Below are 25,374 nucleotides of genomic sequence, written 5' to 3'. Positions count from 1 at the left end.
CCAAAATGCAAAAATAGCTATCCAAAATACAAACATTTTCTCTGGTACAGTGAGGTCCCACCGAGTTTGTTGTCAATCTTTTGTCAGCCCTGTGAAAAGTTTTACAAACTAAGAAAAGATGTCTGATAAATCCCCCAAGCTGGCAGCTGTGGAGAAGGACAGAGAAGTGGAAATTCAGGGTGTGGAGGAGAGCAGAGCCACAGTGCCCAGGGAACCATTCAGCTCTTTCCTTTCTGGCTGGGGTGCCCAAAGCCAGCAGTGACTGATCCCCAGCACCCAGACCCAGCACAATCCTCACTGGGGCTCCAAAACACAAACCTGCCACCCCAGATGATTCAGGGTGAACTTCACCAGCTGCCAAAAATCCTCCCTCGTTTTCTGCAGCTTTCAAAAGCAGAGTAAAGCAATGGCAGGACACACTGTCAGGGAGGGAACTGTGCTACAGAAAACAACAATGATTTTCAAAAAACCCCTTGGAGCCACAATCAGAAATGGCCCAGAAATGCTGCACTGTGGCACTGCTGATATTTTGAACCTTCTCCTCCTTCCTACTCACACCTGCAAGCCATTGTAACACAAAACACACAATAAAATATCTCCTTTCCCCCCATACCTACAGAACAACCATCCATCTTCCAGTGTTTGAAAAAAAAAAAAAAATTGTTTCTCTTCCAAACAACTCTGGTTTTGCAAACCTTAGAGAGCACACAATAGATTTAAACAACAGCTTTTTTTTTCCCCCAACAGCTATAAACATGATATATTCCCTGCAGCATTCTGTGAATAGTGGAGGTGCCTCTTTTTTTGCACACAGAGGTTGTGCACGTTGAGCTGGGGCAGAGAGACCAAGAGGAAAGCTATAAACCTCCTATTTTCTGGCATCCACTTTATTCCTACACCATCAAAAAAAAGAGTCAAACTGTGGCTCCTTGCAATCACAGGTACAAAAAAAAAAAGATGCAAAGAAGCAGGATGTTGACTCTCCCTGATGAAAAGTGTATGTCCTCAATCAAATCCTGCAGTTCCAGGCCCACACAGTTGGATTTTAAACCAGCTGGGCGAGAGAATTAGGGGGAAAATCTACCACAAAACTCAGGGGGTTTGCATTTCCAACTGACCCTTTTCCTGGTAAGCACAGCACACCTTCAGGGCTCCATTTCAGGAAAAGATGTGGGACTGGATCTCAGAAATCACCTTCATAAGCAGCACAAGCAGACTCCCTCCAAAGCAATACAGCTGGGCTGGGAATTCATTCCTCTTTCCTCTTGTCCTCATGCTTCTACACAACCAAACCTCAGTGATTTTCTTTCAATATTGCACCCAGCTGTCCCATCCACAGCGTGCTGCTGAGCCAGCTCAGCACAGGCTGGGCAGCAGCAGCTGAATCTCTTGTGACCTGCTCTGCCTCTGCAGGGTGAACCCACCATGGAAACCAGGAGAAAATAATAAAAAAAAACCCTCTAACCAGCAGAGGATGGTGAGCCCTTTCCCTTACATCACTGCCCCATGGAAAACATCAGAGAATAATGAAACCCTAACCAGTAGAGGATAGGGAGCCCCTTCCCTTACATCCCTCCCCCATGGAAAGCAGCAGAGGATAATGCAACCCCAAGCCATTGCAAGGAAACCTCTCCTCTAAATCCAACTTCCAGACCTGCACTGAGGAACAAAATCCTTGAGTTTCTGGGGCTCCTACGCAAACAGCACAGCCTCTGTCCACAGCAGCATCCCACCTGCCTCACAGGCTCCCTTCTCCCACTGCCCTGCAGCAGAGGATGGCTCTGGGAGCAGCCAGGAGGATGAGGAGAGAGACGGGGATTGTGCAGAGCCACTCCTCTCCCCATCCTCCACTCTGTCCCTCCCTGTTCTCCACAGAGGCAGAGCCGTGCCGGCCTTGCCCAGGTCCCACAGGCACTGTGACACTTTGCCAAGGCACTGTCAGGCCTGTGCTGCGTCACACAGAGCCCCTCCACATTAATTCAACTTGGTGGAATGAAAAAAAAAAAAGGAAAAAAAAAATAGAGGGAAGGCAGGATGAGGCACAGCAGATGGCTGAGGACAGATACTGCATCCCATTCTTTCTTGCTCTGCAAGGAAACAGCTTCACTCTCTGCTGTTTATCATGCTGCTCCGATCTTTTTTTTCTTTCCACCTAAAAAAAAATGCAGAAATTGGTGTCCAAATACCCAAGGTCTTCGTGTTTTTGTTGCCTCCACTTAAATTTTGTGGCTTTCTCTCCCCTTGCAGCTCTTGAGGCCACATGGCACAATGAGGGTGCGATTGCTCTGAGATAATCACACCCTTGGGGTGTTATTAAGCACAAGGCTATGCCTCGTGCCTCTCACTCTCCAGGGATGTGATTATATCATGATAACCAAACTCCCCAGAGACACCTTATTGCAATTATGACATTTCTTTCAGGTTTATGTATGAATACATTATTCAAGGAAATTACTTTGATCACCAGAAACTTCCACTTAGTGTTCAAATACTTAAACTGGATGGTTTACCAAGATGAAGTTCCTTCCTTACAGTGTTTGACAGGGAGAGAAATGGGGCTTTTAATCTGAGCAGAGCAGCACCAGGGCCTAATCACCAACATGCAGATGCATTCTCTCTCATTTAGGATGGCAGTTCTTCAAATATCCCAACTAATCCAAATATTCCATCCATATTTTGGCAATTCCAATCCTTGGAGAACTCATCCCTCAAAATAAATTCTCTGAAGAAACGTTTACGATAAAAAGAATTGAAGATGGAGCTGTTGCCTTCTTAAGCAGTCAGACCTGCTGGTTCAAGGATCAGAGAGAAGTAACAGGACTTCATAAACTTGGCTGGGCCACTGAACTGGAGTAGCCTCACCTATGTAAGGCCCCCAGCATCCCACCAAGCCTTTCCAATGACATCCAGTGATTCTTTGGCCAAAAGCTCCAGCAAAACTTGTTAGTTCAATGTTCCCACCTGCCTCCCTTGGTTATGGACATGTCAGCAGCAGCAGGAGCTGTTTGCACAGCTGATTCCCCACTTCCACTGTGTGCAAGAACAATCTGCACTGCTGAAGGGTTAAACAGTTGAGGAGCCAGAACTGGCTCTACAGATTAGTGGTGGGGCAAAATCAAGGTCACACAGCAGATAGGTCACAGGAAGGGCCAGCACTGTGCCACAGATGGATAGTGTCAGCTGATGAAAGGTGCAGCCAGAAGGGCTCCAAAGCCCATCAGATCCTTCAGGGACCAACTGAATTAAAACAAAAAGCAGAAATAACACCTGCACCCCAATAGCAGTGAAAATTCTCTAGGGACACATGGACTTAGCAGGAGGGTATTGTAGATCTGTTCCTGTGTTTGTTTGAGTGACCTTGACTGAGTGTTTATGAAATACATATTGGTTATTGATCACTGTCCCATCCCTCACCAGAGAGAACCCACAGTTAATGGCATTGGTCTGGTGTCAGAGGAACACAGAAAACACACAGAAGAGGACACAGCCTCAGTGCTTCATGGGAGGGATCAAAAAATGCACATCCAAACTCAGGGGCATCATCCACAGGCTTTTTCCCATCATTTCTGCACAGCTGGGCTGTGTTCCACGGCCACACTCCTTGCTCCAAACAGCCCTGCTATCACTGCTTCTTTGACAGCCAGCAATTCCAAATGTCTGTGCCACCTTCTACTGAAACAAACACCAAACCAAGGGCTACAAACAATATGTACCTAATTTCTTATGCTCTCTTTCAAATGAAAAAAAAAAGGCAAAAAAGAAAAAAGCTGTTATTAACCAAATCCTAGTAGTTTGGTTAAATGGTTTGTTTTTTAAAAAGTCTTGAATGAAATGGGAATTTTAACAAGAGCTCAGTGTGCACAGTACAGCTGAACAACCTACAGGAACATTTCCACTCTGGGTACTCAGTTAATATCTTAATGATGTTATTCCTCCACTTGTGACCAAGAGCCAAGGAAGAAATCTCATCATTGTTCCAAATTTCCTATGCCAAGCCCGTCTTTCCTATGCAAAGTATTAGTCCCTGATCACCTGTCTCTGCTAAACATAATTGCATCCTGTCATGAGCTTTGATCTCTAAAATAGAGATCATCTCTAAAATTGCCAGTGCTCGGGGGCCTCTGCCTTGCTGACAGGTGCTGCAGCAGAGCTCCCTCACAGAATGGCTTAGAACAGCAGGAATTGGGCTGTGCTGGCTGGGAGGTGGTTCAACCTTTTATTTAGGACTTTAAAAAGCAGATTTTCTGTGAAGGTCCTGACACCCTTGTCCATGGTGGGATTCAGCTCCATGGAAGTGCCTGTGCTGATGTCTCTTCAGCCCCAGGTGGCTGCCAGGGAAAGGTTTCTGCAGGCACCAGAGGTCACAGACCCTGCTCTGGTGTTCTTAGGGGTTTGGGAATCCCTGTCCTGATGGGCAATAGTGCTGCCATGCACCTACAAACCCACCTGCAAATGCTTCCAGTCTGCACAGGACCTGCTGAGAGCTGCTGCAATTCTCCTGTGCTTTGCTCAGCCTTCCCACCACCTTCAGAGCCCGTCACACTCACACCTCTTCCTCTGAATTTGAGAAGCAAAGTGGAAGCGTCAGAAAATCTGTTACACAGGTGATGCTTCACTTACAACAGCCATGAGAACGTTTCTGCCACAGGAGCCAAATATATATATAAAGTGCTAAAGATAATGACAGAGTGTGCATTACCAGCCTCTCAACACTGTATAGTTATTGGTGATAAATATGAATCCGTGGTGAACTTCATACATCTCACATCCTTTACTGACTATCAGCAAAGGTGACTCCAGGCAGGGGCAGCTTATCTCCAGCAGTGTACCAAGTTAATTGAAATGAGCTTAAAACCAGCTCAAATGATCAAATTCCTGCACACACGACTTTGTTTCTATCTCTTCAGCAATGTGACAGGCGACCTGCAGAATTACAATGTGATGGAAAGTGCCAAGAGAGCTGGTCAGACACATTTGAGGGGGGAAAGAATGGGGAATTTGGTTAAGAAGTGCATTTTATTGCTAAACAATCCCTGCTGTTTGAAAGCTCTGGATGATGATAAACAAAAATACTAATGCAGAATAGATTCTTAACTAACATTGCTATGAACTGGTATTTACAACATTTGCACTGCTGCTCACCCAGCCTTCCTCAAACAGTGTTTTTCTTTACACTATGAATTTGAGCAGAAACCAAACATTTATGTGTTATCAGGAAAATTGCCTCTTGCTTATCCTGTTATCACAGCACGTGGGGAATGATGCTGGGAGGCTGCAGCAGCCAGTCCCACAGAATAATTGACAAAGAGCATCCTTGGGGTTTCTGTGCGCCAGGACTTGCTGATGGAGGCAAATGTGAATTATAGTAGAGCCCAGCCCAGCACAACTCTCTATATCAATTTCAGTACTGATTCAGCCACCAATTCTTCCCCATTATTTGGCCAAAACTTTCTTTTTGTACATCAATACCTTTATTCATGTCCCTGACTAACCTAGATGTGGTAGTTCAGGCTTAAACTGGGCAAACTGAGACTGAAAAAGCTTATGTGTGGGAACAGCCCTTTCTGTGACAAGAGAGTGAGAGACCCTGGTCTGTTTGGCCTCAAAAACCTGAGGCCATGGGTGATGCCCCTGACTCTCTCCTTTGGTTTGGAAAAATACCACATACCTTGGAAAGCTGCTCAGACCTTCCCTCAGAGCACCCAGTGCCCATTGGGAAGAGCCTCCTGTGTTCATCATGAATGCAAACAATAAATGCAATTTGTATACAACAAACGGTTCTTTGGACAATCAGCAAGAGCAATAATTATATTTCTACAAATCACCCATGAATCAGATCCTCTCTTTGCAATGGTTAGATCACTGTATTCCTCCAAGCTAAACCACCCCCCTCATGGTAACAAATAAATGCACTTGTTGGGGTGTACTTGGTTCTCAGAAGGACAATTACACAAGGACAGCATCAGTGCTGCCAGAAAATGAAATCAAGGCAGGAGGCAGTGGGTGCCAAAGCTGAGCCCGTACTTTATGAAATCCGATTCTCTCCCAAAGACACAACTCCAGCCCAGCAATATTTGCAGAGGTGACACGACTCACAACATATCCCTGTGTTGTAAAATTCATTGAGGGCAGAAGAAGACAAAAAAAAAATTTAAAAAAATGAATCCAACACTCCACCATTTAAGGAGCGGACTCTAAAATAAATGCACAATGAAAGGTTATGCTGTCATTAAAGGAGTAGCCAACACTTTCCAGCATGAGTTAACACAGTGCTGCACAGGCACTTTGCATTTGCAGCTAATCTGCCAATGATTAAATGAGCTGTTATTGAGCATTTGCCCTGTTGAACTAGGTTTTTCTTATCCTTATTAATCATTCATTTTGCACTACAGTAGCCTCCTTTCTTTCAGCAAAACATCTTTTTTTTTCATATTTTTTTCACTAAGGCAAATTTAACTATTTTTTTTCCTTTTCTTTGCTCTAGTGATGCCCTTTCTGATCCCAAGAGCAGATAGCTGAGCAAAAGCATGGACAAAACCTGGGAGAGCCCTAAAGAGCGTGGGGAAGCAAATTCTTTTTGCGCTCAAACTTCAGGAGTTGAAAGTAGAGGACATGGCTGGAGCCACTAAGCTCTGGTGTAAACACGGCCATTTAAGAGGATTTGCATACCATTTATTAACCTTCCAGAGGAACTACACAGACCCCAGTCAGGGAAAACAACTGTGTACACATGTTCCTTCCATTCTTGCTATCGAAATATGGCTTCTTCCAGCCACCCCCAGCATTTTCCATAGGCAGATAAATACTGGGAATGGGAAGGGGATGAGTGGATCCAGCCTCTTCCCTGTCCCCTTTGCATTTCATGAAGTCTGGAATTCATTTTTAGCTACATTTTAAGAAGAAAGGTGTGAGCAGGCACCTGCTGTGCCCAGAAAGGAAGGTGACCCTGTGATCCAGGCAGTCCTGTCAGGAAGGATTGTGGATGTGGATGTGGGTGCTGGTGCGGATCATCTGCAGCGCTGGGGGCTGTGGCAGAGCTGCAGCACCTCACATGTCCTCAGGTTCTTCCACCAGGTCCCTTTGTCCTGATTTAGGATTTCTCCCTGTGCCACCACAGCTTGTACCTCAGTTTCCTCAGGTTCAAGTGGGGACACCAAAACCTCCTCTCCTCCCTGGGGCTCTCCCAGATCCCTCCTGGCCCTACAAGCACCATCCCTTGTGCTCTTTTTGCTGTTACAGGCTGTATTTACTGCATACATTGCAAGGGGCTTAATAAAAATTCTCAACAGTGAATTTCACAGCCTTCTGGAAAGACAATCCTCTCTATGCAGGCATATTACTGACATTTCTTTCTGAGAAATATGGAGGAAACCAAAGCAAAAAAACCTGATTCCACAGCAGTAATTAAATTGTGCACCCACACAGAGTAAGAGCAGGGAAACAGCCACAAAAGGGGTGGGGAGATGTTGGATGGAGAAATTCCAAAGGTATCAACTGCCCCAGCTCTCACAGGAGCTGCATCTCCCCAAAACCTCCCAGACTGTTTCTTTTAGGATGGCTGTGCCTCATGGAGAGCAACCAAATGGGAGAGGGTACAAAATACCCTGGGCCTTAGGAGACACAGATTCTTATCCCCATTCTATCATGTATTTGCACAACCCCAGAGTCCCTGTAGTTTCATCTGCAACGTTACCCTGGTTTTTTGAGATTTTCTAAGCCTTCTAAAGTTGACATTCTTGTAGTGAACTTTCGCACACACTTTCTGTAAATAACTCATTGTTTTGCATTCCTTTATGGAGGAGGAGAAAGTTGATGGACTGTCGGCTTGACCGATGTCATTGGAGAGGTGGCACTGTCACCCTCCAATCCACTGTCACTTTTGGAAAACTATAAATGTTAGAGTCAGAAAATAAACTTCCCTTTTTCCTTCACCTTGAGAGCAGCGGTGTGTGCTTGAGTTTTTTCGTGTCCTGTAGTGACACTGCACCACATGGAGAAATGGCCAGAGCCTTGGTCCCACTGCCTGCACTTTGCTGGAGCCATTGGTGGCTTTTGGCAGGGCAGGGTCTGGGCGTGCTGGGACTGCATGAAGATGGATGAATTGCCAGGATTTTCCCTGAAAAGCCCATATTTCTGTCCCTGAGAATTCTCTGCACCATTCCAAGGGGTGAAGGTGTGAGCTGAGTTTGGAGCTGGGGGTGAGTGGGGATGAAGATCAAACATCATCATCAAGGTGTCAGGGAGCCCTCCAGCCCCTGCTGCTGCCCCACCACGCACACAAACATTCTTGTGCTTCAAAGCTTAATACAAGGATATAATTAGCTTTAAATAAATAAATACACAAATAAATAAAAACAGAAAATAGAGCTTGTTAGAAGAGATTTTTTTTTTCCCTCTGCAATTTCTTCTGGTTTTATTCATTTTAAATACCTGTTTTATTCACTTTACTCTTTGGTTTAGAAGCTGGATTTACTAACGTATTTTTTTCTTTTCATATAACAGCATGTTGTAAAGTTTACTCTGCAAGCATTGCATAGGAAAAGCTTTAAAATAAAGCTCTATAATTGATTTTTCATTGATTTTTGGTTAAACTACAGGACCTATGCCATTGTTATAGGGTTTTACAAAACCCTATTGTTATGTGTTTGTTATTCAAGTTGTAATTTATTTTAAGAATAACTTCTTTAAACTCTTAATGTAATAAAACCCACCTTCATAATAGCTAAGCTACCACTAAAAATCCAACAACACCTTCCAAAACCCAAGGTGATCATGCATTTGAGGAAGAAATCCTGACATCCAATATGTTAAAGATATGTTTGGAAAGTGTAATTAATGTAAGACAGAAAGCAAAAAAGAAAGTTCTGAAATCTCTCCCAGCAATCACATACTTCACAGTGTAGTACAAATGCAGTTCCAAGGGCTATTTTTAGCCTGGCACACACGGGTATATTGTTACCCAGCCTGCTGCTAGAAGTAATTTAAAATATCTTTCTGATCAAAGAAGATGCTATATTCAAGAGCAGGCACAGAAGTCATCCTTATCTTGCATTCTCCATGAGAACATTTGACCTTCCTGATTTGGGTTCATTTGACAAGAATTTGCTGGCTGCTGGAAGATCTGCATCTCATGTAGAATGATTATAATAAAAGTTGGTATCACAAACCCTACACAGAGCAGCATTCTCTTTACCTACCAAAAGGTGACATTTTCCAAGCTGTTACCTAGAGAGCAAAGGACAAATGGAAAAGATCAGTCACATAAAAGCAGCATTATCATAACATCCCATGGCAATTTCAGGGTCCTTTGAAGGCCAGATGCTTCTGCTCCATATCTAAATTTCCTATAATAAGAGACTCAATGGAAACACGAACGTCGCAAAGTAAAAAATCCTGGCTAACCTGCAATTTCAAGTAATTTTCTCTTTAGAATTGGACAATGTTTTCCAGTGTGAGAGTGGAACGTTTTCCCTGCTGTGCCAAGGAGAGACAACAAAATATTGAGAGTGAAGTTGTACAAAATTCTGTGGACAGATTGGAGCTGTTGGGCTGGCTCAGCTGGGTGGGAGCTGCAGCTGAGGAGCTGCAGGTGAGGCTGAATTCCCTCAAAGGGCAGGAATTGCCAGGAATTGCTTCACAGCAAACACAGGACACCCTAGGACTGATAATCCAAAGCCAACCTGGACACAGGAAAAGCTTGTTGGTGGTCTCTTCCCATGCCAGAGCAGACAACTTCCAGTGCTTTTTAAAAACCTTTGGTTCCACTGCAACATATTGGGTGTATCTGTTGTTGCTATTCAGTGCTCAGACTCTTCTGAAGCCTCCAAAGTTTGCGAATCAAGGTTTAGAGTGAAACCCAAGAAAATCCAGTGCCTCACAAGATCTGAGCGTGGTTTGGGCTCAGCAATGAGCAGCCTCTGGGTACACCCCCAGCAAGCTGACATATTCCAAACTCTGCGAGCTCCATTTCCTTGCACAGATGGCAACCTCGCATGGAAGGTCCACAGCGAACTCTAAAACTGTCATTTCAACCAAACCCTCATGTGGGCCTGCCTTTCTTAGGCCAAAATCATGCCAGACTATCTGCAGGAGCTGGGGAAAGAGACTGGCTTTAGGAGAGTGCAAACTGACTTCATTGGAACTACTGCCAAGCCAGACTGATGGAAATAAGAGGAAAATCACTGTCCTCCAGCCTGAATTCCCAAAGGAAGCTGAGCCTTTGCACAGCCCTTGTTCCCACTTGCTCAGCCAAAAGAGAGCAAAAATAAAAAGGAAGGCAGAGGACAACATCCACAGAGTGCCCAGTGCATGGATCTACCTGGCCTTGCTCTGCTAAATCATCTTAAAATATAGGCTGGTTTCTTGGTTGTTGTTCTTTATTTATATATATTTTTTGGGGGGGAAAAAAAAGTAAAAAGAAAAAATCGATTCGTCTATGATTTACGGTGGGGTTAAGGCAAACGTGAAGCCCATGTTAAGGCTGTTCATCTCATGATAAGGCAGCAAAAAGGTCAACAAATTACTCTCTCCCTAATGGTTCATTTGAACCAATGAAAACAGGATATTTTATCCTCGCGGGTCAGGCCTCCTTAGAAATCCTACGTCCCCTTCCCTCCTTCCCTGCTCAGCCTCCCCCTGTACCCCCTCCCTCTCTCCTACTCCCAGCCCCTTTCTTTTAATTCTCCATCTCTGATCCTCCAAGGTGACCTTTTCTCCCACTCCTAATACCAAGTTTTTCTGGCTGAGTGCATCCGAGCGCTGCTGCCGCCCTGGCCGGGGCTCTCTGGGCTGCAGGGGATGGGTTTGGAGTCTCAGCCCAGCCTGGGGATGGGCAGTGCCCTCCCTGGGTACAGGCAATGCCATCCTGGGGACGGGCAGTGCCCCGCTGGTGATGCTCCGCCAGGAGGGAAGAGAATCCGGAGCCATGGAGAAAGGAAAGCCCTGCGGTCCCTGCTCTGCTCAGGAGAGGTTTATTCGGAGCCCATTCAGTTGTAGCCTCGCAGGGGATGGTGCAGGGATCTCCTGCTTCAGCCAGAGCTGGAGCAGCCAGCGCTAACTGCTGCCTATTAGGAATAGCTATCACATCTAATTGTTATCCTTGCTGCTGATTGAGGGGGGAAGTGGAGGGATGGGAAGTTCAGCCGGGTGACATGATGCAGTTTTAATGAGACTCTCTTTTTCTTTGCCTTTTCTTCTTGCATTTTTTTCACCCCCCTCGGCCTGGCTGTTTTAATATGGAAATATAGCAAATTCTAACAAAATCAGGCTGGCACGCAGAGCACAGACCCAAGGCAAACCTCCAGGAGGCTTTCAGCAGTGGCTGGGCAGCAATAGCAATACAGAAGCAATTAGTTCCTTAAGTTCTTTAGCGCAGGGCCTTGGGAAGGGGGTGGACACTAGATTAAGCCCTGCTTCATTTGCCTATTTATTCAACTGTCAGGAGGCTGAAAGGGTTAAACGGCGTGTTGGAACAGAAAGCCTCGCCGGAGCCCGCTCTCAGTGACCGTGCCCGGCACACAGCGCTGCCTCCACCGCAGCCCCGCCGCTCTCGGCAGATTGAACAGTAAAAAATGCACTTTCCCCCCTCTCCCAGCAGATGCAGAGCTGCGAGGTGGGGCGGCAGCACGCCCTGACTCAGCAGAGGCTCCTGATGCCACCGGTGCTGGAATTCACCGGGGCCGCTCCCAAAGCCAAGCACAGGCTCTGCAGCATCAGCCCCACTTCAGGAAAAGAGGATTTCTGAGCTGGGCTGCATGTCTGACTCCGGCAGAGGCTGATGCACAGCCTCTCTGTCTGTAAATAATGGAGAGATTGGGCTCCACGTTGGGACCTGGTTTGTATTTGTGCCTCGCCTTGCTCCCGTCCCGCAGCCCTGTGCGTGTCCGAGCTCGGGGGGCTCATGCTGCAGAGCCTGGGCTTGGCTTTGGGAGCAGCCCCGGTGGAAAAGAGGAGCTACCCTGCACATCCCAGCTCCTCTTCTCCACATTTCACCCCAACTACATTTCAAAAGTTAACTCTCCCAGTGCAGTTGTTTTGCTCTGTATGCCTCGGCGTGCACACTGGGCATCAATTGTGTCTGTAGCAGGGAAGGTTTTAATTACAGAATCATGTTTGTGGTGCATGACCGGTTTATCCCCAATATAGGTCACTAATTTGGATTCTCTTTTGGCTGGAGGAGCCTGTAGTGCTGCTCTCTGTGATGTCTGGCAGCTCATACCCAACCCCAGAGCTTTTGCTCTTTCTCTCTGTGTTGTTTGAGACACAATTTCGAGAGAATCTGTTTTCACAATCCAAGAAATGTGTGTGTTTGGTTGGTTGTTGTTCCAGGATTTTGGTTTTTTTGTTTTTCTTTTTTTTCCTTGAAGAATTAAAAATGTAACATATCTGAAATATATTTAGAGACAGGGCTCACATACAGTCACACACAGAGGAGGGATGCCACTGCCTATGGAGCACGACAGCTCAAAACACAGAGAGAGCATGTAATGCAATTTTGTTGTAGCATATCACTGAATTTTGTTGATATAACAACCTGAAATAAAGTATTAAGACAGATTGACATGCTTAGGTAGCGCAGCTGAGGATTCAGATATTTAAATCTAACATGTTCTAGCTTGTTCCTGCTGAAATCGATGGAAGTTCTCCTTCACAGCTGATTGCAGTGGGGGAAAATGGATCCAGCCTATGCAGAATAATGACAGGAAGGGGAATGGGTAAGTTCAGCTGAGTTTTCAAATGTTGATTTCTCAGTTCAAACCAGCTCTAATTTCCATTTGGCTTTTGGTGGGGATTGGGGGTGGGTTTTTTTTTTTTTTGTTTGTTTGTTTTGGTTTTTTTTTTTTTTTGTTTTTTTGTTAGAGGGAAAAAAGGAAGCTATTTTCTTCAACATTCATAAATAAAATAGAAATTACCCCAATGCAAGGAAAGAGAAGTGAGTGAAAATCCTATTTAATCTGCATCTTCCTTTCATCCCTTTCATTTCCTTTGCCACTCCTCTATTGCCACTTTATCTACCCAAAGGATGAGGCCATATCCTGCAGGAACCTGGAGATTCTCTAAGTCTGCTCACAATGGATACAAAAACTTCAAACCCTGTTTTTGAGCTCCAGATCTGAAAACACAAATATTGCAAAAAATATTGTAGCCTCACGCCCAATTTATGGGTGGTCACATTCTCATTCCACTCACCTATCTCTGTTCCAAGACCATTCTGAGCAGGCAGTCACTTTTAGCTGCCTGATAACATAATTTTTAAATTTTTTTTCCAGGATTCTACAGCTTCATGTTAGCAATTTCTGTCTGGGCATTCAATCTCCAAACTGACTTCAAAAGATTTTAGCAACAAGGCACTGATTTATACTTCCATCAAGACAACAGGGATGCCCCAGTTAATCACAGGAGAAGGAGGCTCCAACCCAGATCCCAAAATGCTGAAATTTTTCAAAAAAGACTAAACCTATTTAAATTATTTCTACAGAGCGTATTTTCCACCATCCTTCCACAGGACTATCTCCTTTGATTGACTTTAACATCGGGAAAGTTCTGGGAAATAGAAAACTTCTGTAATAAGACTCACACAAACACATTTAAAGCTCATTTATAGCAAATTCAAATTTCCATACTAAAAACTTGCCACTTCAAAATGCTTTCTCAGATTAAAAAGCCGTGTTTTCAAAAATAAAGCTGCAGCAGCTACAGAAGCAGACTGGAGAATTTTGCTAGAAATAAGGAGAAAACACCTCTTTTCCATCAAACAAAACTAAATCAAACGCATTAATGAATGGTGAGGAAAATCGACAGGAAGGGTCCTGACATTTCCAACAGGAGCTTTGAAGGGAGAGAAAATAGCAATTCCCAGACCTCCCAAAACAACCCAAAGAAATCCTTTCTGTGGGAGAAGCCTGGAAAGAGGAAAAATGCATCTCCCAAAATACTGCAACACCGCTCAGGGAAGGACAAGAGAAAACCCTTTCGCTATTTCCAGTCTCCTGACTGAAAACTCAAACCCTAAATAATTTCAGGTTTTATCTACAGCCTCCCTCTGGTTTGTTTTGTCCAGGTGAGGGGGGATTGGTTTGGTTTGGTGTTGGTTTTTTTTGTTTTGTTTTGATTGTGCTTCACAAAAACCACGAACCCTTGAGCTGCTGAATCCCTGAATCCCTCCTGCCCCGCTCGCAGCATCCCCGGCAAGGTTTGTTCATCTTTTGTGGGGAACAAAGCCCTGTTTGGGGGCAGCAGGTGGGAGCACAGCCCAGCCCTGCTGCCCCATCACAAACCCCTGGCAGGGTGTGACCCGGCCCGGGATGCTCCCTTTGCATCCTGCCGGGAAAGGAAAATGCCATTCCCTGCCCCGGAGGGTTCCTTTGGTTCAGGCTGGATTTTACATTCCAGTCATCCTCCCAGGGCACGGGGCTGGGCGCTCACCCCAAGCCAGGAGCCAAAAGTGTAACTGTGTGTTTCTCAGCTGCAGGAAAACACTGGGAATGCAGATTGCAGCCCGGATCGGTTCCTGGAGTTATTTCGCTGTAAATTTAAATGGCCTTGGCATTGTGAAGCTCTCTCATTTATTTTAAAAGCGGGGAAGATTTATTCTACCCAGAAGTCGTTCAGAGTGGGATGGAGAACAAGCAGGACTTGGGTTTTGCTGTTTTCCTAGCAACAGCCACAGTCAGGGCTGCCTCTGGGCTGAAATTGCAGAGGGGCTTGGGGTACTTTTATTTCTCTACCAAAATACTCTCACATTTTTTCCTGGTTTTCCTACACATCATCTTCTGACATAACTCCTGGTAATCTGATGTGCCATTTAGCTCTTTAAAACCCACCTGGGTTTCAAGCAGCAGCTTCCAGAGCCATCTCTGTATTTCTTGTACATGCTAAACATAAAAGTCCCTTCACAGGAATTCAGGTTATTTTGGCAGACGTGGGGTCAAGCTCCTGGTCACAAACAAAGTGCTGCCGTTGAGGACTGTTCTGAGACACAAATAAATACTTAGCATTAACCTCCTCACTTTCAGAGATGGAAGAACAGGCTGGGGAAGGAAAAATGACCCAAAGACAAAGAACAGACCTGCAGGGAAGCTGAGCTTACTGCTCATGCTCCTGGCTGGCAGCCCCATCCCTGTACCACTACTCAAGCTCTACATCTTTGCAGGGTATGCAACTGGCATATGGAATTTTCAAAGGCAATTTTGTAAAGATGGGCTTCTATTTCTGTGCATGCCATAGCTTTTAATCCTGAGGCAGAAACAACCAATGCCTGAGTTTTGCATGCATGCATATGCATTACCTGGAAAAGGCAGGCGAATGTCAGTTTTGGGTTTCTACCAAAATCTTCCCTTAGCTGAGTTTTTCTCAGAAACTAGAGAACAGACAGAAGCAGAGCCCTTAAAATATGTTTTCAGGATTTAAAATGCAAACTGCATCCTTCTTCCCTTCCCCACTTGCACCTGGGGTGACATTCAGTGCTCTGGGGACACACAGATTGTCCCCTGGATGCAGCACAAAGTGGCCAAGGTGGACATCACCCCACAGAGGTGAATGCTTAACTTGGCATGAGCTCTCTGCTGGATAAAAAACATGTGCAGAGAGAGGCTGGAGAGGAATAAAATCAGGGATGAGAGATATTCTTGCCTGACCTGCTGTTATTTGAATACACAGACTCAGCTGTGCAGAGAGGCCAGGGCTGGATATTAACACAGAGGAGATTTCAAGCTCTGCCTTCAGGGTTGGAGCTGGACTCTCTTTTGTCATATATTCACATTTCCCTTGTGTATAAGCCATTAGCTGAGGCTGTGCCCAGGCTGTCAGGGGCAGGAACAGAGCCACACACGTGTTGGATCAGGAGAGTGCAGCATCTCTGGTTTTCATGGATACCCAGCAGCCAGCCAGGGACACCCATTGTTGGACTCATTTGTACATCATTGAGAAATTCCAGCACCACAACCATCTGAATCACTCAGTTGCTGCCCACTCCAACAGGAACTGGCCCTAAAATCTGGGAGAGCTGTAAACAGCCCTTCTTCTATGAACTAAGATGGATGTTTGCTCATATCTGTTCTTTTAGATGTTTATTGCCCTAACTGGCTTTTCATTAACTCAAGAGCTCTGCTATTAATTTTAATATTCTCAGTATTTATGACCTTGTAGCTATATCATCTGATTCTTTCCATACACACATTCTAGGTCATGAACAGTTTGTTTCATTTTCCCAACACTGGAATTTAAAACTATCTGACCAGGTCATACAAATTCCTACAGAGGAATTCTGAAAAATATTCAGAGCTTGATCTTTTCAGGGCAAAGATGCCTCACTGAAATTTGGGGTGTGTATTCATGTGTAGAAATTAGATTTGTTGAAATCATGCCCCAAAAAATAGTATTTTTCCTTTTTAAAAGAAATTTTAGAATTTCATGGTCCACTTCCATAAGACTATGTCCAGTTTAGACTTTGGGGTCTGAATAAAATTTGTTCTTGAGACACAGAGGGAAGAAAGAAAGTAAAAAGGAGAAAATACTCACATTTTTGTGAGCGAGCACCTTTTTTCTGGTACTATTTACTCTGACTCCAACAAATCACTTATTTTTTTAACCTTTTAAAGGTTTCTATCACCAAGACAGAAGAAGATATTTAAAGTATGGATAACCATCACTTTTCCATTTGTGGCCTGTCTAGAAGCTTCCAATCTTGGGATCAAACACCCCAGAGATACCAGTGTGGCCCAGGAGTCACCTTCCATCCCCGGCTGGCAGGGGCTGGTTAAGCTCTGCAGATTTCATTGGGATCTGAGCTCACTGATGTGAGGTTTTTAATCTTGTCCTTGGGTTGGCTCTAACTATGATCTGGGCTAAGTGGCAGCAAGGTGAAAGGAAGTGATTAATATTGTTTTCAGTGGTGGCTGCATGGAGCCTCCCACTCTGAGGGTCTGTGAGGGATGGCCGTGGTCAGCTCTGCGCCGCGCAGGATTTGGCTCTGCTAATTCACAATTAGCTTGAATTATCACACATGCAAGAGAGCAACAGAGTCTGAGGGGAAGGAAAAGTCCAGGAATTAAATCAGGCCATAAAATAATGAATTTTCTGCTGGACTAAAACTGTCATGTCATGGGAAAGGAGCAAACTGAATAGGCTGAAAATTTGACTCCTCTGCTTTCATCATAAGGGCGGTGGGGATGCAGGGATGGAGAGCTCTGGCTGCCCCAGCTAAACCTAACACAGACCTTCAGGCATGGAAAACACCCTTCAGACCTTCCACATCTTCGGCTTTCTTCTCACTATCTTCAGCCTCTCTCCTTGATTTGAGAGGGAGAAAAATCCACTTGGCATTTGCAAATGGCTGTGATTCAATGCAGCGAAGGGTCTCTGCCGCCGCCAGCCTCGCTGAGCCTTGGGAACTCCTTGTGCCATAATGAAATCACATCTGCTGCCGAGTAGGGAGTCAGTGAAGGATGGATGAGTGGGGAGATGCTTTCTCAGGCAGGCTGGGCTCTACTACTTTGAGTTTAACATCCATGTGCTGCACCATCTGGGGTGTGCGTTGGCCCAGGCATCTGCCCCAGTTACAGCAACTCTCGGGCAGGTGAGGGGGTGCAGCAGGGTGGCACAAGGACCTTTTTGCAATCCAGTGAAGGTCCTGATCCTTTTAGGCACTGCCTCACAAAACCCAGTGTCACAAATGGATGCCCTGATTCCAAGGAGAGGCTGCAGCGGGCTTGGGAAAGCCCAGGGAAGTGGATGGAAAGGCAAACAATGAATCTCATCATGGATTCATGGTAACAAGTGCCTACAGAAGTAGCACTCTTAACAAATTTCTCCAAGCTCTTAGAGCATCTTAAGAGGAGATCACTCTGTCACTTGCTTTATGGGTCTGTGGAGGATCCTACTGGGTAAGAAATGCACATATTTAAGTTTATGGGAAGCTAAACCTAACATTTAGTGCCTGGCTCTGTTCATATTTATCTCTGTGCATTCTGAGGTATATTACTGCCATATGGGGCATTCTGGCTGACCAGACCAGAATGGGTTCTGTAACTATTTAATTGCTACAGCAGGACGATACCTGTTATTAATATGATAAATAATAAACAATATGTCTTAAACTATAAACCCCAAAGAGCAAGTCAGACAAATGCGTGGGAGAAAAAAAACCAGCCATGTGAAAAATACATCTCTCCAGTAAAGATGAAACAGTGGCACTGTAGGAGTCAGGGAAGTGGAAATACTGGGAAAATAACAGTGTGGTTGCTGCCTTGTGCTGAATCTGCACAAACACACACAATATGAAATAGTCTCTGTCCTGAGGACTTAAAATTCATGGCTTAGGCTGAGTGAGAAAATGCCTTTATGATCTCTCTCTCTTGTGTCTCACTGAGGAAAGATCTGCAGGGGCAGAGGAGCCAAACCAGTGGAATTTACCATCTCCAGCTGGATTTTTGCCTTCATGCCCACCAAGAGCAGCTCACTCATAGAAAAGGTTTGCAGAGGGCCAGAGGGCAGGGACTGCCAGAGAGAAGTGCAAGAGCAGAGACCAATGCAAGGGAAAGAGAGAAAGAAAAGAAAGAGGCAGGACAAGGTGTCTGTCTGCTCATCTTTTTACAAGGAACAATGGAAATGGTTTAGGGGGACAGGGCAGGAGAAGCCAAGCAGGGTAAGAGGCAGGGCTGGAAGTGATAGAGAAAGGTTTCACTGGCAGGGAGGGTGACATTCAGCTAATCCTTCCCTGCTGGCAGTGAGCTGAGCCTGGACCTGACATCTCCACAGGCAGGTCCTGCAAGGGCTCCCTGCCACAGCCACCTCCCCAGCTCTCCCTTCCTCGCACGTCTGTGCAGAGCAAGACAAGGCACAACATTTACTGTGGGTTTTTTTATGTAAAAACCACTCAATATCGCTTAACCTCCCACCCCATCCCCTCTCCTCGAAAAACCCTTGCTTTTTTACTTTTTACTTCCTCCATCAAATGAGAAGCAGAATTTCCCTCAGTGCTGGAGAACCTGGTGTGGATTCCCATTCCTCTGCCCCCTCACCCTGCCCCTTCCAGCTCTGGAGGCTCCAGCCCACATCTCTAGCAGCAAAACCAAGGAAAATACTTTAACCCTAAGGATTTTCCCTGAATGCCTTGGGAGAGGCTGGGAATTTTGACAACGAGGAGGTAAAGAAGAGGAGATAATAATAAGAGGAATAAGAATAAGCACAGAACTCCACATGAATGAAGTGCTCCAAGGTCACCTGATAAATGGCATGGAGACAGGTGGGACAGATTTCCTCCCTGCTCCCTGTCCTCTAATGAAAGATGCACTTTAATGTGCTGATTTCATTTGCACCAACTTCTTTTAAGTGCAAAGCAAATGCAGAAACTCCAGAGATTTGCTGCACTGCTAAAAAAAAATCTTTAGTAAATAATTAGCTAAATCATGCATTTATGTATGTAAGTTTTGTGGAGTTTACAGATTAATAATAGTAACAGACTTTGTGTGGTAAGGTCGGGGCAGCGGCTTTACACCTCATCCCCGATTTCATCAAAATTGTCCAGCAAAATATGTACGTTTTTATTCTAGGGTGTTGGTGATGACACAAGCAGAGAGAAGAAATAAATCTCACTGGGACAGTGTGGACAGGAGTGCCTGTTTGCCCTGGAAAGAACTGGAAGAAGAAGAAGAAAAGAAGTGGATTGCTGCAGTACATTAATTGTACAAGAACTGCAAAATGGCTGAAAACAGAGGGATGATATTTATAAAGCTGTCTAGTTTTGAAAAGATCAAAGGCAGAGGTAGAGAAATGATCCATTGGACGTGTGTAATTGCAAAGCGTGTATTGTAAAAAAAAAAAAAAATTGAAATTTTTTTAAAAAATTAAAGCAATGTCCCTGTCAGTTTTCTTTGGCTCCTGCCGGTGCCCGGGCTGGGTGCGCACGGCTGGGCAGGCTCTCCCCGGCAGCCGAGGCTGCAGCGCCCTGCCCGCTGTGACAGCGCGGGGACCGCGGCGAGGACAAACCCCGAGCGCTTTGCAGGACACCGGGCTGTGACACCCGGGGCTGCCACTCTGGGGACACACCAGCCGCACTCAGGGCTCGGTTTAGGGGAAAAACCAAGCGCCCTTTGATGGGCGGTGGGGAAAGGCCGGGTCCCCTCGAAAGCCACCCCCGAGAGCTCGATGGCTGAGTGGGCTCTGCGGTTTATCCATCCCAAAGTGCTGCCGATCTCCTCCCAAAGCCACCCACGGGGACCAGGACAGCGGCCACTGCCGGAGGGGAGCCCGAGGCTCGGGGAGGGCACAGGGACAGTGACAGGGACAGGGCAGGAGCAGGGTGGCACAACCAGGGCAGCATCCAGCCAGGCAGGCACAGGCAGGACAAGGACACAAGGACAGGGCAGGGACAGGGACAGGCAGGGAGAGCAGGGACAAGCTCGGGGGAGGCTGAGCGGGGAAATAGGGTCTCTGTCCCTGCATTTTGGGCCAAGCACGGTGTCTATGCAAGCGGAGGGGCAGAAACCCCTCTGTGCCCGCAGGCGGGAGGGATGCTCTGGCACCGCGGGGACAGGAGCACGCCCTGTGCCCACCCAGCGCTGCTTTCCCCAGCCGCAGAGGGGTGAGAGCCGCTTCCCTGAGCCCTCCCCGAGCCAGGACTGGGCAGAATCCCCCCGAGGGTCCCCCCGGCCCCGGCGCTCCCGTGGCCGCCGCCCCCTCACCCCGGCGCGGAGCCGAGGCAGGGAGACTCAAAAGAGCAATTTCACAATCGCCTATTAAAATGAGGCTGGGCGGAATTGCATTTCCCCGTCCCTTTAATCCAATAAGTCAGAACTTCTTAACTGATTAATTACAAAATTAATGAGTAAAATGGCAGCGTTTGGGTGAGGCGGGATGGTGGGGGATTTTATTTTTTTTAATGTTGTGCTCTTTAAAAAGACTGATGGAAATAAAGTTACCTCAAAGCATCAGGGTGCTTTGATGCCTATAATAGCAATTTAGTTATTACATTAATAGATTTCCTCTTTATTTTTAACAAGGCATTGTTAAATATGGTCTTGTTTTGTCTGAAGGAGCAACATTGGAGTTTGCATTTCCCATTATACGAATTCTCCCCGTGCAAAGAATTATTTTGCATTATTTCTCTGCCTTAGATCTCGGCATTAATGTGAGATTATCAGCACATTACACAGAGGGGGGAGCAGGACTGGCAAACCCCCACACCCGAGCATCCCCAGCATCCCTCCTGCAGCACCAGGGCTTGCACTGGAAACCACAGCCCCCAACGCAGCACAGCCACCCCCGAGATGAACCCCTCTACCCACAATTCCAGTTAGACAGGGCTGATGGTCGGAGGCAGCACCAAAGCAGCAGTTCACTGCACACACAAAATGTTTCCCCCACCCCGCTAAAACTCCGCTGGAGAAAATACCGAGGTGACGCTGCAGCAGCAGAGATGAAGGAGTTTTTACTCTGTCGTAATCACCTCGGAGGTGCCTTCCTTTCACTCAGACTGTCACTCCTGTCACAGAGGAGGGCAGGGCAGGGATGTTTGCGGGGTGGTACCCGAGGTACCTGCGCTGCCTCATCCCCAGCCCAGCTCGGGATGCTGCGGCTCGGGCGCTGCTGCCGCGGCTCGGAGCAGTGCAGGGCTGCTCACACCAGCTGATCGTCTTTGGGAAGCTCCCCTGGACCAAACAGGCTCCTACCTCCGTTCGGGGCTCGTATTTTTAGGGTAAATGTATAAGGAAAGGTGAAAATCCCTCCCACTCAGGCAGATATTTTTTCCCTCCCTAAGCGCTTTTTGGTAAATAAAGGAAGGGGGAAAAGGGGAGACAGGGATGCTCAGGAAAGCACTAATGGGTATTTCTCCCCTCAGCAGTTGTCTGGAGAGTGGCATTAGACACAGGAATGTGCCTGATCCCTTTGCTGGGACCTTTTCTAGGGATGGGTTGATTCAGTAAGTGAGGAGGGAAACCCACAACGCCAACCCTGTTTTCACCCCATTCCTTAGGGTAAAACAATCCCTCCAAAGCCCTCATGGCCAAGGCCACATTCCTAGGGATAGCTCAGGATAAACACATTTCCTGAGAGCAAAACACCAGTCAGAAATTTGGTGCTTTTTCTTTTTTTTTTTTTTTTCCTTTTTTCTTAGGAAAAAGCTTTTCCCATAGCCTACCAGGGGCACTCCCTAATGTCAGACTGCTCTTCCACACCCTGAGTATTGAAGACACCTGCAGGAAGGGATGTGGGGTTAGAGAAAAGGGGCATAGGGCTGCTCCAGCCCCACTGAGTGAATGGGGGTCTCCAGCTCAGCCTTGGCTCAGCCCCTGTTCAGTCACCTCTCCCAAGTGGAGGAATGATCGAGCTGCACAACTTCTGCAGGGAAGCTGAGGGAACAACATCAGAATTCACACATGGAATGGAGAAACGACACCTCTGAGGGCAAAATGCGTCCTTGTGCCTGGACAGATGGACAGCAGCACAGCTGGCCCAGCTCAGAGCCCACGGGAGCTGCAGGGATTTTACAGATCCATTCTGCAAAACACCTCCATGAAGGAGATGTGTCCTGCAGGCTCTGAGTGAGCCCTGCAGGCTGCACCAGTGCAGCTGGGGGATATGGAGCACACGGGGTGTTACAGCGTGAACTCACACACACAGCCTGGCCATGCAGGGAGATGTGCCACCCCACTATATATATGTCATATAAATATATAAATAAGCTCCAGTTCACTCAGCACATCCACGAGGAAGGAGCTGTAAAGCTGCCCCAACACCTGGGCAGCGACACATGCGTGGGACAGGGGTTGTGGCTGTGCTCACCAGAGCCATGGGGGGATTTGTTCCAATTTTCACCCCCAAAAGCAGATCTGTGCTTGACTGTGGGGTGCCCTGAGCAGAGACTGGGGAGAAGGGCAGGGGCACCAGGCCTGGGGGGGTCAAAGGCTGGTCCAAGGGATGGGGGGAGCCCTGACCTCCCCCTCCTGCACCTCCCCACCCTGACTGTACATCCACAGCTGGGCTGAGTTTGGGGGAGTGCAGAAGAAAGCAAAAGTCAGAGCGATGGGGATGGGGATGGGGAGGGGGGGCAGGGAATTGTGAGCGTCCTTGAGTGGGGGGCAGCAGCAGCCAGGGATTCTCCAGCCCTCACACCCCCTGTCCAAGCATTCAGGGCCCGTTCACAGCCAGACCCCCTCCCACAGCACAGCCTGCACCCACTTTCCCAGAGCCGTTTCCCAACACTTTGCAGAAACCCTGTTCAATGAGGGGCAAGCATTATTTAAACACAGCACCATAATCGCCAATTCCCCCCACATCCCCCCTCAAACATGAGGGTTTAATTGGCTCCGAGACGAGGGAGCCACAAGCAGCGTTATAAAATGAACTGACCCCGCGAAATGATGCAACATCTGGAGGCAGGGCAGGCGGGGAGGGAGGCAGGAGCCTCTCAGCGGAGCATCCTCCCTCCGTGCAGCCTTCCCTGGCGCTGGGAAGGGCCCTGCGGAGCTGCAGCCCGGCTCCAGCCTCTGCAGAGCCCCGTGCTAAGAAAGAGAAGCCCCCGGGTGCTTACCTGCCCGCAGCGAGGCGCGTCCCCTCGGCACCTGCAGAACAGGAGCCCGCTCCTTTCAAACGGCCCTCAGAAATTTCCCCCAGGTCCAGCCGGGTGATTATTTTTTTAGAGCTAATCAAGGAAATAAAGTTAAAGAGGAGGAGAGTTCCTCTTGTTTGGGGTCTGATTTGGGAGAAGGAGGGGGTGGGGGGAGTTAAAGAGACCAGTTGCTGCCCACTGCTTTGACCAGTGAGGGATTCAACCCTTATTACCATTTTGTTTTTGTCCAGATTTGCAAGTAGGGCCCCCTGCATTCAAATCATCTCCCTCCATCCTTATTGTAAAGGACAGGCCTTAGTGGGCCCCCTTTGGATTGTCCTCCATTAACAATCCCTTCTTTTGTGGAGGTGTTTCTTTTTCTATTCACACACATCGCTGATGGTACTTCAGGCCCAGCTCTTAAAGAAACTGTTTGCAAAATTATACCTTTCCACACACTACTCCACAAGGAAGCTGGGAACTGTAGTTAGGAAAACATTATTGAAGCTTGTAATTTAATTAAAAATGTTAAAGCTGGCAAAGCAGAAGGGAGAAAGGGAAAAAGAGCACAAGGGTGCAAAAGCAGGAGCCAGGTTTATTTTCTTTTTGAGCCCTGCGCGGGCAGGGCTGGGGTGTGGGGCAGTGCACACCCAGAGTGTGTCAGCCTGCACAGGGACACGGGCTGCCCACGGCTGTCTGTGTGCCACGCTCCCGGGCCAGGCACAGATGAGGCAGCCAGACACCCTGAAGCAAATGATGTTTTTAAAATGTGAATGCCAGCTCGGACATGCGTGGACAGAGCCCCGGGGGCATGGCTGTGCAGCGGGCGCCTGCAGCTGCCGGGTGCTCGGGGCGAAGCCCTGGCCTGTGCTGGCTGTGGGGGTTTGCACATTGCACCCTGCCAGACTCCTCCTGCTGAAAACCTCTCCCTTTAGGAGTTCAGGCTGAAAGCAAGCTGGAGGAGCTGCATCCCGCTCAGCATCCTCGCTCTCAGGAAGGCTCAGGAGCACGTCTGCAGCGAGGACGCCCTTCCTTTGGTTATTGTTGTTATCCCCGTCGCCAACAGATCTGTAAATGTTCAAAGAACAACACGACTTTAAAAAAAAAATCATAATAATTCAGCTGGCGAAGCAGGGCAGAGCCTGACCTCCGGCTCCATGGATGAGTGCTTCGCTGGGACCCCTGCTGAGCCAATGTGGACCTTCAACATCAACTCAGAAATTGGTGTGATTTGCCTGGGAAACCAGCAGTCATAGAGCAACTGGCCTTGACAAGATGAAGAGGAAATGTATAGAAGACGTTTAATGGGTCGCAAAAGGAGGGGGGGGGGAGAAGCTCAGCCTGGAGTGCTGCATTTTAGATGTCTGGAGGGGCCCTTCTGCAGGAAGGGAAGGAGCAGGGCTGGGCAGGGGAGACTTTTTCAGGTTGGGCTTCATTTCCCAGCCATCAGAAGCCATGGGGGAATGTTCTGCCCTGCAAAATGTTATTTCCCTGTCCCTGGCTGGGACTCAGGCCCGGGCTGGGCTTGCAATAAACCCGGTGATTTCTTTAATGTCAGTGAATAGCTGAAGGCAGCCCGGCTGGCGAGGCTTTGTACGTAGACGCACTGGGCTCGGATTATGCACGCCTAATCGCCTAATTTTCTTCGAGTGATCTGGATGCAGTACTCTTGGGCTGTGGAACATTTTATAAATAGCTGTGCTTGGAGTTAATATGATTTACTGGAGAAAGACCAGTTAAGCAATTCCCCACCTAAGTAGAGCAGTAATGAACAGGCTCTGGAGAAGATGCCTTCCCCACCGGCTCCAAGAGGGGGTGGGCAGGGA

At 47.2% G+C, this 25,374-nt stretch overlaps 1 long non-coding RNA gene across 2 annotated transcripts in view; it reads right to left on the bottom strand.

The window, feature by feature from the left end:
* Window positions 1-23,912, bottom strand: part of LOC106629496 (uncharacterized) — a 189,201-nt gene extending 165,289 nt beyond the window's left edge. The window contains exons 1-2 of one of the 2 annotated variants that reach the window (XR_012583004.1): window positions 23,782-23,912; window positions 23,531-23,641 (exon numbers count right to left, since the gene is read on the bottom strand). This is a non-coding gene — a long non-coding RNA (uncharacterized LOC106629496). Of the gene's footprint in view, window positions 1-23,530 lie in introns of both variants that reach the window. The other variant, XR_012583002.1, reaches the window with a different exon arrangement.
* Window positions 23,913-25,374: the final 1,462 nt, after the last annotated feature.

This window comes from Zonotrichia albicollis, chromosome 17 (genome assembly GCF_047830755.1).
Source record: "Zonotrichia albicollis isolate bZonAlb1 chromosome 17, bZonAlb1.hap1, whole genome shotgun sequence".
NCBI lineage: Eukaryota > Metazoa > Chordata > Aves > Passeriformes > Passerellidae > Zonotrichia > Zonotrichia albicollis.
The sequence above is the reverse complement of the archived record's forward strand: the minus strand, read 5'-3'. Positions and strand labels throughout refer to the sequence as shown.